A 15,678-nucleotide genomic window follows, 5' to 3' on the forward strand; every position below is an offset into this window, starting at 1 on the left:
ATGGGTTTATCATTTTACTATTTGTGATAAGTTTGTTCTCTATATATTTTGTTCCTCTGTTTCCACTTCCTATATTCTTTTGGATTATTTGAAATTTTTGTACTCCATTTTAATGTACCTACTGAGTTTTAAGATTATATATCTGTATAATTTTTTACTGGCTTTTTTAGGGATTATAATATGCATACTTAAGTTTTCACAATCTATTTAAGATTAATATTTTACCACTTCAAGTGGAATGTAGAAACCTAATCAAAATATAGGTCCTTTTAGTCCTCCCTCTTTATGTTGCAGTTGGCATATGTATTTTAGATATACATACCCCACTAGACAATGTTATAACTTCTGCCTTTTTTTAAAAAAAGATTTATTTGTTTGTTTGTCAGAGAGAGAGAACAAGCAGGGGGAGCTGCAGGCAGGAGGAGAAGGAGGCTCCTTGCTGAGCAAGGAGCCCTATGTGGGACTCCATCCCAGGACCCTGGGATCATGACCAGAGCCAAAGGCAGATGCTTAACCAACTGAGCCACGCATGCATCCCATAACTTTTGCTTTCAACTGCCATATGTGTATATATATATATATAAGATTTTATTTATTTATTTGAGAGAGAGAGGGCAAGAGTGGGAGGGGCAAAGGGAGAGGGAGAGAGAATCCCAAGCAGACTCCACATTGAGCACAGAGCCAATGCAGGGCTCAATCCCACAACCCCAAGTTCACAACCTGAGTTAAAACCAAGAGTCAGATGCCTAACCAACTGCACTGCCCAGGCACAGAGCCAAATATATTTTAAAGAACTTCAGGAGAATAGTCTATTATATTTACCCACATTTTTACCATTCCAGTTCCAGGTTCCCCTCTGGTGTTATTTCTCTTCTATCTGGAGAATTCATCTATTGTTTCTTCTTTTTTTTTTTTTTAAAGATTTTTATTTATTTATTTGAGACAGAGAGAATGAGAGAGAGAGAGCACACGAGAGGGGGGAGGGTCAGAGGGAGAAGCAGGCTCCCTGCCGAGCAGGGAGCCCGATGCGGGACACGATCCAGGGACTCCAGGATCATGACCTGAGCCGAAGGCAGTCGCTTAACCAACTGAGCCACCCAGGCGCCCCATCTATTGTTTCTTTTAAAGCAGGTTGCTGGTGATGAATTCCTTTAGTTTTCCTTTATCAAGAATGTCTTTATTTCACCATTATTAACTGAAATAAATTTTTACTGGACATAGACCTCTGGATTATTTTCTTTCAGCACTTTAAAAATGTTGTGGCAGAATAGGATCCAACAGTACATTAAAAGGATTATTCACCACAGCTAAGTGGGATTTATCCCTGGGCTGCAAGGTTGGTTCAACATCCACAAATCAATCAGTGTGATACAATACATTAATAAAAGAAAGAACAAGAACCATATGATACTCCCAATAGATGCAGAAAAAGCATTTGACAAATTACAGCATCCTTTCTTGATCAAAACTCTTCACAGTGTAGGGATACAGGGTACATACTTCAATATCATAAAAGCCATCTATGAAAAACCCGCAGCAAATATCATTCTCAATGGGGAAAAACTGAAAGCTTTTCCCCTAAGGTCAGGAACACGGCAGGGATGTCCACTATCACCACTGCTATTCAACATAGTACTTGAAGTCCTAGCCTCAGCAATCAGACAACAAAAAGAAATTAAAGGCATCCAAATTGGCAAAGAAGTCAAACTCTCACTCTTTGCAGATGATATGATACTTTATGTGGAAAACCCAAAAGACTCCACCCCAAAACTGCTAGAACTCATATAGGAATTCAGTAAAGTGGCAGGATATAAAATCAAGGCACAGAAACCAGTGGCATTCCTATACACCAACAACAACACAGAAGAAAGAGAAATCAAGGAGTCGATCCCATTTACAATTGCACCCAAAAGCATAAGATACCTAGGAATAAATCTAACCAAAGAGGCAAAGGATCTGTACTGAGAAAACTATAGAATACTCATGAAAGAAATTGAGGAAGACACAAAGAAATGGAAAAACGTTCCATGCTCATGGACTGGAAGAACAAATAGTGTGAAAATGTCTATGCTACCTAGAGCAATCGACACATTTAATGCAATCCCTATCAAAATACCATCCACTTTTTTCAAAGAAATGGAACAAATAATCCTAAAATGTGTATGGAACCAGAAGTGAAATAAGTCAATCAGAGGAAGGACAATTATCATATGATCTCACTGATATGAGGAATTTGAGAAACAAGGCAGAGGATCATAGGGGAAGAGAGGGAAAAATGAAACAAGATGAAACCAGAGAGGGAGACAAATCATAAGAGACTCACTGAGGGTTGCTGGAGTGGAGGGGGGTGGGAGGGTTGAGGTGGCTGGGTGATGGACATTGGGGAGGGTATGTGCTATGGTGAGTGCTGTGAATTCTGTAAGACTGATGAATCGCAGACCTTACCCCTGAAACAAATAATACATTGTATGTTTATAAAAAAAAGTGCTGTGGCAGGGGCGCCTGGGTGGCTCAGTCGGTTAAGCGTCTGCCTTAGGCTCAAGTCATGATCCTGGGGTCCTGGGATCAAGCCCCACATCGGGCTCCCTGCTCAGCAGGGAGTCTGCTTCTCCTTCTCCCTCTGCTACTCTCTCTCTCTTCCTCTGTCAAATAAATAAATAAAATCTTTTTAAAAAATGTTGTGGCAATTTCCTTCCTTCTGGCCTTGGTGTTTTTGATGAGAAATCCTCATTTATTCAACTCATTTTTCCTTTATCTTTAAAGATTTTATTTATATGAGAGAGAGAGAGAGAGAGCATGAGCAGGGAGATGGGTAGAGGGACAAGCGGACTCCTTGCTGAGCGTGGAGCTCAATGCTGGGCTCTATCCCAGGATCCTGAGATCATGACCTGAGCCAAAGTCAGATGCTTAACCAACTAACCACTCAAGCACCCCTGTTTTTAGTAGCTTGAATTTCATGCCCTTGGATGTGGATTTCTTTGAATAAATCCTGTTTATGGTTTACTGAGCTTGAATATATATGTTTCACCAAATTTGGGGATTTTCCAGCCACTAATTCTTTGGGGGGCTTGGGGGTTTTTTTCAAGTTTTTTTTTAAGATTTAAAAAAAAATTTATTTAAGTAATCTCTACACCCAATGTGGGGCTCAAACTCATAACCCTGAGATCAAGAGTCACATGCTCTTCCGGCTGAGCCAGCCAGGCACCTCTCAAGTTTTTATTTTAATCACCTGGTGCTCATCATGACAAGTGCACTCATTAATCAGCATCACCTATTTCACCCATTCCCTCCTCCCACCTCCCCTCTGATAACCATCAGTTTTCTATAGTTAAGAGTCTGTTTCTTGGTTTGTGTGTCTCTCTTTTTTTCCCTTTGCTCATTTGTTTTGTTTCTTTTTTTTAAAACAATTTTCTTTTTTTTTTAAGATTTTATTTATTTATTTGAGAGAGAGAGAATGAGAGATAGAGAGCACAAGAGGGAAGAGGGTCAGAGGGAGAAGCAGACTCCCTGCTGAGCAGGGAGCCCAATGTAGGACTCGATCCCAGGACTCCAGGATCATGACCTGAGCCGAAGGCAGTGGCTTAACCAACTGAGCCACCCAGGTGCCCTGTTTTGTTTCTTAAATTCCACATATGAGTGAAATCACGATATTTGTCTTTCTCTGGCTGACTTATTTCCCTTAGCACTATACTCTCTAGCTCCTTCCATGTCATTGCAAATGGCAAGATTTCATTCTTTTTTATGGCTGAATAATAGTCCATTGTGTGTGTATGTGTGTGTGTGTGTGTCCTTTATCCATTCATCAATCAATGGACACTTGGGCTATTTCCATATCTTGGCTATTGGAAATTATGCTACTATAAACATAGGGGTGCATATATTCCTTTGAATTAGTGTTTTTGTATTCTTTGGGTAAATACCTAGTAGGGTCATTGCTGAATCATAAGGTAGCTCTATTTTGAACTTTTTGAGGAACCTCCATACTGTTTTCCACAGTGGCTACATCAGTTTGCATTCCCACCAAAAGGGCATGAGCATTCCTTTTTCTCCACATCCTCGCCAACACCTGTTGTTTCTTGTGTTGTTGATTTTAATCATTCTGACAGATGTGAGGTGATGTCTCATTGTGGTTTTGATTTGCATTTCCCTGATGATAACTAATGATGAGCACTTTTCAAGTGTCTATTGGTCATCTGGATGTCTTCTTTGGAGAACTGTTCATGTCGTCTGTCCATTTTTTAACTGGATTATTTGGTTTTTGGGTGTTGAGTTGTATAAGTTCTTTATATCTTTTGAATGCTAAACCTTTATCAGATATGTTACTTGCAAATATCTTCTCCCATTTCATAGGTTGCCTTTTAGTTTTCTTGATTATTTCCTTCACCATGTAGAAGCTTTTTATTTTGATGTAGTCCCAATAGTTTACTTTTGCTTTTGAATCCCTTACCTCAGAAGACCTATATAGAAAAAAGTTGCTATGGTGTATGTTGGAGAAATTACTGCCTATGCTCTTTTCTAGGATTTTTATGGTTTCAGGTCTCACACTTAGGTCTTTAATCCACTTTGAATTTATTTTTGTGTATGGTGTAAGAAAGTGGTCCAGTTTCATTCTTTTGCATGCTGCTGCCCAGTTTTCCCAACACCATTTATTGAAGAGACTATCTTTTTCCTTTTGCATATTCTTGCATCCTTTGTCAAAGACTAATTGACCATATAATTGTGGGTTTATTTCTGGATTTTCTATTGTGTTCCATTGATCAATGTATCTATATTTGTGCCATCACCATACTGTTTTGATTACTATTTTGTAATATAACTTTAAGTCTGTAATTGTGATGCCTCCAGATTTGCTTTTCTTTTTCAAGATTGCTTTGCGTTTTCAGGATCTTTTGTGGTTCCATACAAATTTTAGGATTGTTTGTTCAAGTTCTGTGAAAAATGCTGTTGGTATTTTGATAGGGATTGGATTAAATGTGTAGATTGCTTTGGGTAGTATAAACATTTTAACAATATTTGTTCTTCCAATCCATGAGCAAAGAACGTCTTTCCATTTCTAAAAATATGAAATGCTTCATGATTTTGCATGTCATCCTTGCACAGGGGCCATGGTAATCTTCTCTGTATTGTTCCAGTTTTAGTATATGTGCTACCACAGATAGCACCCAACCATTAATTCTTTGAACATTTTTCTGTACCACATTCTTTCAGTTCTCTTTCTGGGATTCTGATAACATTGAAGTTAGATCTTTTGGTGTTACCCTATAAATTCCTGAAGCTCTGTTTATCTTTCAACCTTTTTTTAAATTGTTGTTCAGAATGGATATTTTAATGGAACAATTTGTCATCCTCATTTTGCTATTGAATCCATCGAGTGAATTTTTCAAATTTCAGTCACTATATTTTTTTAGTTCTAAAATTTTCATTTGGTTCTTCATTGGGGATATTCCATTTCTTTGCTGAGACTCGTTAGATTTCCATTTATTTCACTTCTTGGAGAATTGTTATCATACCTACTTGAAAGTCTTTGATAATTCCAGCATATATGTCATGTTGGCATCTATTGTTTGCCTTCTCCCTTGTAAGTTAAAATTTTCTTGCTTCTTTGTGTGCTGAGTAATTTTAGATTTTAATCTGGAAACTCTGAATATTGTATATGAGACTTGGGTCTACCTTAAATTCTCAGGAGAATGTTGATATTCAGGTTGCAAGTTTTGATCTGCATTCTGTGAATTGTGGTTCCAATGTCAGTTCAGTTTTCAAAGCTTTTCCAGTGTTATTCGAAACTGTCCCACATGTGCACCACCCAATGGCCAGTCGAGAACCTGATCAATGGTCTACTGCATTGTTCAGTTCTCAAAGCCTTTGATACTGTGTAGAGTCAGATCAACGCATCACAGCCCATACGTGAACCCAGGATTTGATACACCACTTTATGAGTGTACTCATACACTTTATGGGCTCACTCTTTTGAGCTCCCTTCTCACAGTTGCTGGGACATTTCCAGCTCCCTGAAGTCCTTCTTCTGGTCCTCTGTCCAGAAAGCTAAGACTTTAGTTTCCATAATCTCCCATGTACTTCCCATGACTATCGCTGCATCCAGGACCAAGCAGCAGGAGAACAGAGAGATAAAAATGCAATGGATACTTGCCCCCTTGGTCTTGGACCACATTTCTCCTGGTCAGAGGGGATTCCTCTCAGTGTTTTAGATACTGCTTCTTCACCACTATCTAAGGGTAAATTGGTTTTGAGCAAGGGTCTCTTTAAGAATGAATGAGTTTTAGGGGCACCTGGGTGGCTCAGTTGTTAAGCGTCTGCCTTCGGCTCAGGTCATGATCCCAGAGTCCTGGGATCAAGTCCTGAGATCGAGCCCTGCATCAGGCTTCTTGCTCAGTGGGAAGCCTGCTTCTCCCTCTCCTCCCCCTGATTGTGTTCCCTCTCTCGCTGTGTCTCTCTCTGTCAAATAAATAAATAAAACCTAAAACAAAAAAAGAATGAATTTTAGTAAAAAGGAATTTGTGCCGTATCTTCATATCTTGTATAATAGCTTTATTTATTTTTTTAGGGCAGGTAGCAGTTATATTATGGATAATCAAATCTCCAAATAAGTTTTCTATAATAATAGGAATTACTTTTATAATCACAAATAATAAGTACTATTTAAAAATAAAATAGCTATATAGATTGTTAAGAAGCTTCTCCTTATTCTGTGATGCTGGTTTAATGTGATTGCTCAATTCTCAGGCACATAACACCACTGTTCTCATACAGAATCTTTTTTTTTTTTTTAAGTATGCTCTACACCCAATGTGGGGCTTGAACTAATGACCCCGAGATTAAGAGTTGCATGCTCTACCGACTGAGCCAGCCAGTCGCCCTTGTTCCCACACAGAAACCTGAATTTTTAAAGCTTGGCTGAGCTCCAGTCACAGCAAAGCAATCAAAGGACCCTTCTAACTTTGCGAAATTCCATGTTCTCTTTGTTCCCATCTTATTGTGGCTGTTCACAATGAGAGATAAAAGGTCAGGACTTTAGCTTTCAAAAAACCAACTTGGACAAATCAAGATAAATACAGTCCTGAACTCATTTGCATGAATGAATCCCTAGTCAATTCTTCCAGACAGAAGATGTCCTTGAGGGGAGTCTGGCATGAGCTTGAAAATATTATCATAGAATTCATGTTTGACTGCTTCCTCTTTCCCATTCATGGCTGAAGTTCAATGGTCAGAGAAAGGTAAACAGGTAATGGTTTGATGTTATGGAAACTGAATAATAAAAGTTCACATATTGAGAAGGAGGAATATGATATCAGAAAAAAAAATCTCCTCCCTTTAATAAAGAAACTTTAATTAGAGGGAAACCATGAAACTAATCATATGACTTGATAGCAGCTGTTTTGTTTTTTTTTGTTTTTTTCCCAGACACTTTGTTATAAGGCTCTGTGTTGATGAGAAAGCTAATGGATATGGAATTATCACCTACGGCAAATAAAATAAATAAATAAATATTGAAATAAACAAAAATATTCAGTCAATTCTGTCTCTGCCACAAGAATAGTATTGTTATTGCAGATTTTAGGTAATGTTCACAATATATGTCAAAAGTGACTAAACTGTAGGAACAGAAAGCAGATCAGTGTCTGCCAGAAGCTGGGGGTCACAGAAGGAGGTGATCTTAAGAAGCACAGGGAAATATTTGGAGTGATAGAATTGTTCCACAATTGAATTGTGGTGTACTTGTGTGCTTTTGTCAAAACTTGCAGGGAGAATATTACTGTACTTAAATTATACCTTAATAAAAAATATTTTATGTGCCTAGCACATAGTAGTCAACAAGAGAAACAGAAAAATAAGTTTTTGCTTTAGAGGATGTGTTATGTTCTAGAAAATGGAAAGAACGTGAGGGCCAGTCCATAAACTTCATACTCATGTCTTGAAAAGCCAGTGTGATCAGTGTAACAAAAATTGGAATGCCCACAAACCTTGTTTCTATCATTCCCCATTGATATATGGGAATAGGGTTTTAAAAGGGTGGCAGTCGGGCAGGCCCTGTCAGGTCTCTCTACTTTGGAGGTAGAAAAAGCAATTTTTCAAGTAAATGACTCAAGAGAAGTGTATTTAATGGGCCTTTAAACCCAAGGGCTGAGAGCTGCACAGTCGTGACAACACTCTAGGTCACAGTCACATTGGCCAGTAACATTTGAATAAATGAAGCCGAGGCTTTCCCACAACTCTCATGTACTTTGAAAGATGTGCTTCCGCAGATATGTGACTGGGAAGGGGACACAACACGAGGCACGTAGCAGCCACTGAAGTGGACAGAAGTGAAAGAGGGTCAAACAATGGAGTATTTTGCAAGCTAAAGTTATTGGCATACTATAGCTTTATTCACTACTAATAATGGTGAAAAGTTAACATTTCTTGAGTTCTTACATATAATGTCCAGAAATTTGCTAAATATTTTACATTTATTACTCACAATAATCTATTACTATAGGTATTATTATTGCCTCCATTTTACAGATGGGAGAACTGAGGCTAGGATGTTGAGTGACTTGCCCAAAGTCACAGAGTAGGTAGGTGTGGCAGAACTGGGATTTGAATCCAGTCCTTCATAATCTAAACTTCCTGCTCCTAATCAGTGTCCTACAATGGCTATTCACTCAGTGGAAATGCTTTTTATTAGGTCTTCTAATAGCAATACGTATTTATTGAAGAAAAATATTCCTTCCTTTTATAAATTGCATGTTCCAGAGAGACCTTGTGAAGGACAGATGGATTGAAAATTCAAGGTATTTTAGATTTTTTTTTTTTTTTAAGACAGCACGAGCAGGAGGGGCAGAGAGAGAGAGGGAGAGAGAATCTCAAGCAGACTCCGTGCTGAGCGCTGAGCTGGAGGCAGGGCTCCATCTCATGACCCTGAGATCGCCACCTGAGCTGAAACTAAGAGTTGGCCACTTAACAGACTGTGCCACCCAGGTGCCCCTTAGATTTTTAAATGAGGGCCTGAGAGCTCACATCTTTAGTCTGAAGCTTAAATATTACTTTATTTCCAAGGGAAAATAGCAAATCTTTGTGGAGATTGGCAGCATTCTGCTGAGGGTCCTAATGCCTGCACTTCTAACATTAAGGCAGGGCACTCTGACCTTGCCCTGAAACACCAGAAGCAAGGTTTGGAAAGCTGCACCTCATAAAAATGGGATAGAATAAGCCAGAGCCTTGAAAGATAGCTGAGCAGATATTGAGGTCAAGAACTCTACATGAGTCTTAGTCTAAGTTGAAGCCCAAATCTGGAAATCAAATTCTCTATTTCTTTTTTTTCTTTTTTTAAAATTTTACTTTATTATGTTATGTTAATCACCATACATTACATCATTAGTTTTTGATGTAGTGTTCCATGATTCATTGTTTGCATATAACACCCAGTGCTCCATTCAATACGTGCCCTCTTTAATATCCATCACCAGGCTATCCCATCCCCCCGCCCCCCACCCTCTAGAACCCTCAGTTTGTTTCTCAGAGTCCATAGTCTCTCATGGTTCATCTCCCCCTCCGATTTCCCCCCCTTCATTTTTCCCTTCCTATCTTCTTCTTCTTCTTCTTCTTTTTTTTTTTTTAACATATATTGTATTATTTGTTTCAGAGGTACAGGTCTGTGAATCAACAGTCTTACACAATTCACAGTGCTCACCATAGCACATACCCTCGCCAGTGTCCATCACCCAGCCACCCCATCCCTCTCACCCCCCCACCACTCCAGAAACCCTCAGTTTGTTTCCTGAGATTAAGAATTCCTCATATCAGTGAGATCATATGATACTTGTCTTTCTCTGATTGACTTATTTTGCTTAGCATAATACCCTCCAGTTCCATCCATGTCTTTGCAAATGGCAAGATTTCAGGGTTTTTTTTTTTGATGGCTGCATAATATTCCATTGTATATATATACCACATCTTCTTTATCCATTCATCTGTTGATGGACATCTTGGCTTCTGGACATAGCTGCTATAAACATCTATTTCTTAAGACTGACAATGATCCTACACCTCTGGAAGCCAGTACATGGAACAATAATAAAGTCTCATAAGCATCCAGAACACAGAGCTTTTATTATATGATGATTTGACTCTGATGAAAGAAAAGTTCTGAAGAATCAGCATTACTTTTCTTTGTTCAGGAAAAATTAGAACTCATTTCAGAAACTGTACTTTTTCTGTTAGAAGGACTGTGTTGAATTTAAACATACCATGAATCATTCAATAAAACTGTTCTTACCTTTCTAGAAGGTGGTAGAACTAGAGTCTATGGTTATTTTATTTATTGTTTAATAACACATAGACTTATTATTGGTACCAAATGTTTTAGCTCTTGAATATATGCAGCTTAAATACTTCATTTATACTATTTTTTAATTTTCCCATCTTTATTGGTCTGGCCTTCTTAAGCTTTTTGTAAGAGAAAGAACGAAATCTTTCTTCTGCAATGAAATATGTGAATATTCACATTAAGTGCAATAAATAGACTATAAATAGTTTAAGTCAAATTTTACTATAAATCAGTTACAAAAAAGCTTTTGTTTTCTAAAAATATTTTTGGATTTCCGATATCAGTTTATGGACCTGTAACAATATGCTTGAGAGGAACTTTATTTAACTGAAGAGAAGTTATACTTTAAACTTAATTAAATTACAATCCTAGGCTTAAAAATACACATGTGCATAGATACACACACAAATTACAAACAGGTACTAGAATCCTTTTCTTACCTAAAGCCTTTAAGGGAGCATACACACACATTCACAATACTGAATCCGAGATTTGTTTTGAAAATGTTGATGCTTTTAGCAGGATAGTAACACATTACATCCATATATTACTTTATATTTTGTCAAGCACATTCATATTTACTGTCACATTGATCTTCGCACCATTTCTGTGAAGTAAACAAAGCAGGAATTATTATTTTTTTTAAATCACATCAATTTTTATCTGGTTACCAAAGGAAGGCACTTCTTGTGAACGATAACAGAAGAAAGAAAAAGTTGGCAGGTTTCTCCCCCTCGTTTTACAGAGAGACACACACTTGAGAATCTCTCAGTCAAACAGCTAGAAAGTAGATCTGGAGTTGAAATCTAGTCTGACTCCAAGATTTGTGAATTTTATTCTTTCAACAATACTTAGTGAGCGCTGAAAGTGTCAGGCTCTCTGATAACCATATCCACTATACGACAAGGCCTCTCAGTTAGGAACCACAAGACACAGAATTTTACAGCTTTAAACATCTGTAGAACCTAGATCCAAAGATAGGACCATACTGTTAGCAGAATTATTTTTTTCATTTTAAGGAGAATGTTTAATTTGCTAAGTAAAGTAGAATCTTCCTTCCCAAAATTCTGTTTAACTATTTGGCAAGTACCTTGAATCCAACAATCACTTCAGTGTTTGAGGGTCTGTACACTAATGTAGATTAGAGCTACCACAGACCAGCCATGCCCATAAATGACCACACTTATTTTGTAAGATGTAAACTTTAAGATGAGCAGCTACTAGAGCCTATTGATGGTTGAGTTTGAAGGGATGAATGTAGGCCAGTTTGATGAACTATTGAGGATATTTCCAAAGTCTTAGTCTTGCCCCTTTACTATGGTGAAATGGTTGTCATTAAACTGTTCTTGCAGGTTTTGAAAACTGACTTTTTAGTGAATTGACCTAGAAATATTTGGTCCAAGTGTCAACTTTATGGTAAAGGGTCTCAAATTTAGGATTTTCTCTCTAACTGAAGTCATACATATACTCTGTATTTAGGTTTGGGGCTGCCATAACAAAGTACCACAAACTGGGTGCCTTAAACAACAGAAATTTATTGTTTCACAGTTTTGGAGGCTAGAAGTCTGAAATCCAAGGTATCAGCAGAGTTGATTCCTTTAGAAGGCTGTGAGGGAGAATCTGTCCCACGCCTCTACTAGCTTCTGGAAGTGTAGGCATTCCTTGGTTTGTAAGTGGCATTCTCTCTATGTCTTCCCTCTGTGCATGTCTGTGTCCAAATTTCTCCTTTTGATAAGGACACCCATCATACTGGAATAAGGCCCACCCTAGTGATCTCACTTTAACTTGATTAACTCTGTAGAGATCCTAGTTGCAAATAAAGTCACATTCTGAGGTACTGGGGGGTTAGGAATTCAATATCTTTATTCAGGTTATGATGGTTAATTTTATATGTCAACTTGGAAGATGTTTTTGGATGAGATTAACATTTAGATTGGTGAACTCTATGTAAAACAGTTTGCCCTCCATAATGTGGGTGGGCCTCACCAAATCAGTTGAAGGCCTGAACAGACCCAAAACACTAGCCTTTTCAAGCAAGACTGCCTTTCAACTTCATCTGCACTATTGCCTCTCCTGGGTCTTCAATCTGCTAATCTTTAGACTAAAACACTACCATTGGCACAGTCCTTGCTAGGGATACTCTTAACAAGTTAAAAAAGAGACATGCATCATAGGAACAGAGAGACACAGCGAGAGAAGGAACACAAGCAGGGGGAGTGGGAGAGGGAGAAGTAGGCTTCCCACAGAGCAGGGAGCCCCATGTGGGGCTCGATCCCAGGACCCTGGGATCATGACCTGAGCCAAAGGCAGACGCTTAACGACTAAGCCACCCAGGCGCCCCAAACAAATGTCTTTGAAACATACCATAAATTTTGCAGTTCTGTTTTGGAATTTATTTCTATTTTAATATTCTGGAAGCCTCAAAAACTGGAGCTTAAGTTTTTCTCAATCTCTGGCTCTATTTAGCTGCTGCTTCTCCACTTATTACCTCTCCCACTTGCTTCCTATTGCCAGGAAAACCTTGCTATTTCTTGCCTACTGGCCTTTGCACACATTCTTCTTTCCATGAGGTCACATTCATCACCTGCTTTTAGAAATCTTCCTCAATACGGGCACCTGGGTGGCTCAGTTGGTTAGGTGTCCAACTCTTGATCTCTGCTCAGGTCTTGATCTCAGGATGATGAGTTCAAGCCCTGTGTTGGGCTCCATGCTAGGCATGGAACTTACCCAATAAAAAAATAAATTGGGGTGCTGGATAGCTCAGTTGGTTAAGTGTCCAACTCTTGATTTGGGCTCAGGTCATGATCTCAGGCTTGTGACATCAGGCCCTGCATTGGACACTGTGCTCAACCAGAAGTCTGTCTGCCCCTCTCCTTCTGCTCCACTCCCACTCCCATTACTCTCTCTCTCTCTCAAATAAATAAATAAATAAAAATTAAGTCTTTTTTAAAAATTAAAAAATAATTTAAAATTAAAAAAATAAATTTAAAAAGTCTTCTTGAATAAACCCCAGCCTTATTTAATCACTCTCTAATGTTTTTCTTTTTTATAAATGTATTTATTTAGAGAGAGAGTTGTGGGGGAGGGGCAGAGGGAGAGGGAGAGAGAGAATCTCAAGCAGACTCCCCACTGAGCACGGAGCTGCATGTGGGGCCCAACCCCACGACCTGAGATCAGACCTGAGCTGAAATCAACAGTCAGTCACCCAGCTAACTGAGCCACCCAGGCTCACTTAACTACTCTCTAATTACTATATTGTATTATTATCTGTCTCTTGAGAGTTTTATTTATTTTTTTAAAAAAATTTTTATTTATTTGCGAGAGAGAGAATGAGAGACAGAGAGCATGAAAGGGAGAAGGGTCAGAAGCAGACTCCCAGCTGAGCAGGGAGCCTGACGTGGGACTCGATCCCGGGACTCCAGGATCATGACCTGAGCCGAAGGCAGTCGCTTAACCAACTGAGCCACCCAGGCACCCTCTTGAGAGTTTTAGATGTATTATATCTGAATGGTGGAAATTCTACATAATGGTGTGCTATACATCACTTCCCAACTTCAAATCCAGTGACATGATGTTAGTAGCTTGAAATCAGCCATGGTGGGAATATTTACACCACATAGAAATTTGAAAATACTCCAAATCAAAGCTTTTTTCCCCAGAGGAGAGCTAATTGTTAAACATTAAACACAACTGGAAATAATCCAAACATCCATCAAAAGCATTCTGGTTGAATAAACCATGATATATCCATTCATTGAAGTACCATACAACTATAAAGGAAATAGGGCTATTTTTATATACTCCTATAAAAGTGATCTCCAGAGTATACAGACAAGTGAAAAAGCAAGTTGAAGAAAAGTATGTATACTATGCTTTTAAAAGTAGGGAGGATACAAAGGCATGTATGTTTTTGCTAATTTTTTTTTTAAACAGAAGGCCAAGGCAGGAAAGTTTTTAAATGGCTACAACTAGGGAGAGAGAAGAAACTATAAGAGAGATGGAAATAGATAATTGACTTCTTTGACTATACCTTATTGCGTAGATTTCTTTGGAACCATACAAATGTTTTACATAATTAAAATTTAAGATCTTATTATAAAAAAAGAAATCCCTAAATATCTGAAGCAAAATGAAACAAATCAATCTATGCAATGAATTGATGGCATAATCACATAGAGAAGAGTTATTTGAAATGAACTGAAAGCACAATAATTTTATTTGGCTAGTCAGATATGTACTGAGGACCAACATAAATACATGAAATGTAAAAAAATCTTAAAAATTTTTCAGTAATCATCTTGCTAGTGATAAAATTGGTTATGTTATTCTGAAACTATTGTATACAACCTACAACAAAGAAAATAAGTAATGATGCTTATGCCATTAAGAACTAATATTTTTTTACAGTAGTAGAAAACATAAATATAAAATCAAATATAAAAGCAAAAACATTGTAACCTTACATTTAAAATATTATGAACTCATATTTTCTCTTTAAAAATATTTAGGTATTTCCTAGCTCTGTGCTCTCAACAAGCCTAGAAACAATGACCAATGCAGCAGGAGTGAGCACGCCTAAAATCCAGATTGTGATTTCTTACTACCACTTTCCAATCCTGGATTCCTTGCAGAAATAGATGATTGCAGTCCTGAAGCAAGAGATGTCTAAGGTGATCTTAGAATCATGCCAGAAAACAACAAGGCTACCAAAGACTATTGAAGCTTGCCAAAAGGAATCAAGAGCCAAACTGGAAGAAGCTCCTACTAGTCAAAGATGGCATAATTTGAGCATCAATAAAAATAATTGCTGCAATGGATTGAAACACATAAAAATATTTTTAAAAGTTCATTGGCCACCCATGCAGTATGATACAGAATCAACCCATTATACTAAAAGCTGATAAGTAAAGTGAAAGAATATAGAGTATTTCGTCTTTCCCATTTAAAATGTACTGCTGGGGGTGCCTGGGTGGCTCAGTTGTTGGGCATCTGCCTTTGGTTTAGGTCATGATCCCAGGGTCCTGGGATCGAGCCCCACATTGGGCTCCCTGCTACATGGGGAGCCTGCTTCTCCCTCTCCCACTCCCCCTGCTTGTGTTCCCTCTCTCGCTGTGTCTCTCTCTGTCAAATAAATAAATAAAATCTTTAAAAAATAAAAATAAAAATAAAATGTACTGCTGGGTAACCAAAAGTTGTGAGAATAAGTTTCTTTTTATAGAAGTATTTCAGCCAAGGGGTGCCTGTGTGGCTCAGTCAGTTGAGCTGCCGACCCTTGATTTCAGCTCAGGTCATGATCTCAGGGTCGTGGGATTGAGACCCTCCTTGGGCTCCATGCTCAGTGTGGAGTCTGTTGA

At 38.2% G+C, this 15,678-nt stretch overlaps 1 non-coding gene across 1 annotated transcript; it reads right to left on the bottom strand.

Annotated features, from left to right (window-relative positions):
• Window positions 1-5,055: 5,055 nt before the first annotated feature.
• Window positions 5,056-5,162, bottom strand: LOC118007149. The gene has a single exon (XR_004678284.1). It is a non-coding gene; the product is annotated as a U6 spliceosomal RNA (small nuclear RNA).
• Window positions 5,163-15,678: the final 10,516 nt, after the last annotated feature.

The sequence above is a fragment of the Mirounga leonina genome, unplaced genomic scaffold (genome assembly GCF_011800145.1).
Source record: "Mirounga leonina isolate KUSES-001 unplaced genomic scaffold, KU_Mleo_1.0 Mir_115, whole genome shotgun sequence".
NCBI classification, from domain to species: Eukaryota; Metazoa; Chordata; class Mammalia; order Carnivora; family Phocidae; genus Mirounga; species Mirounga leonina.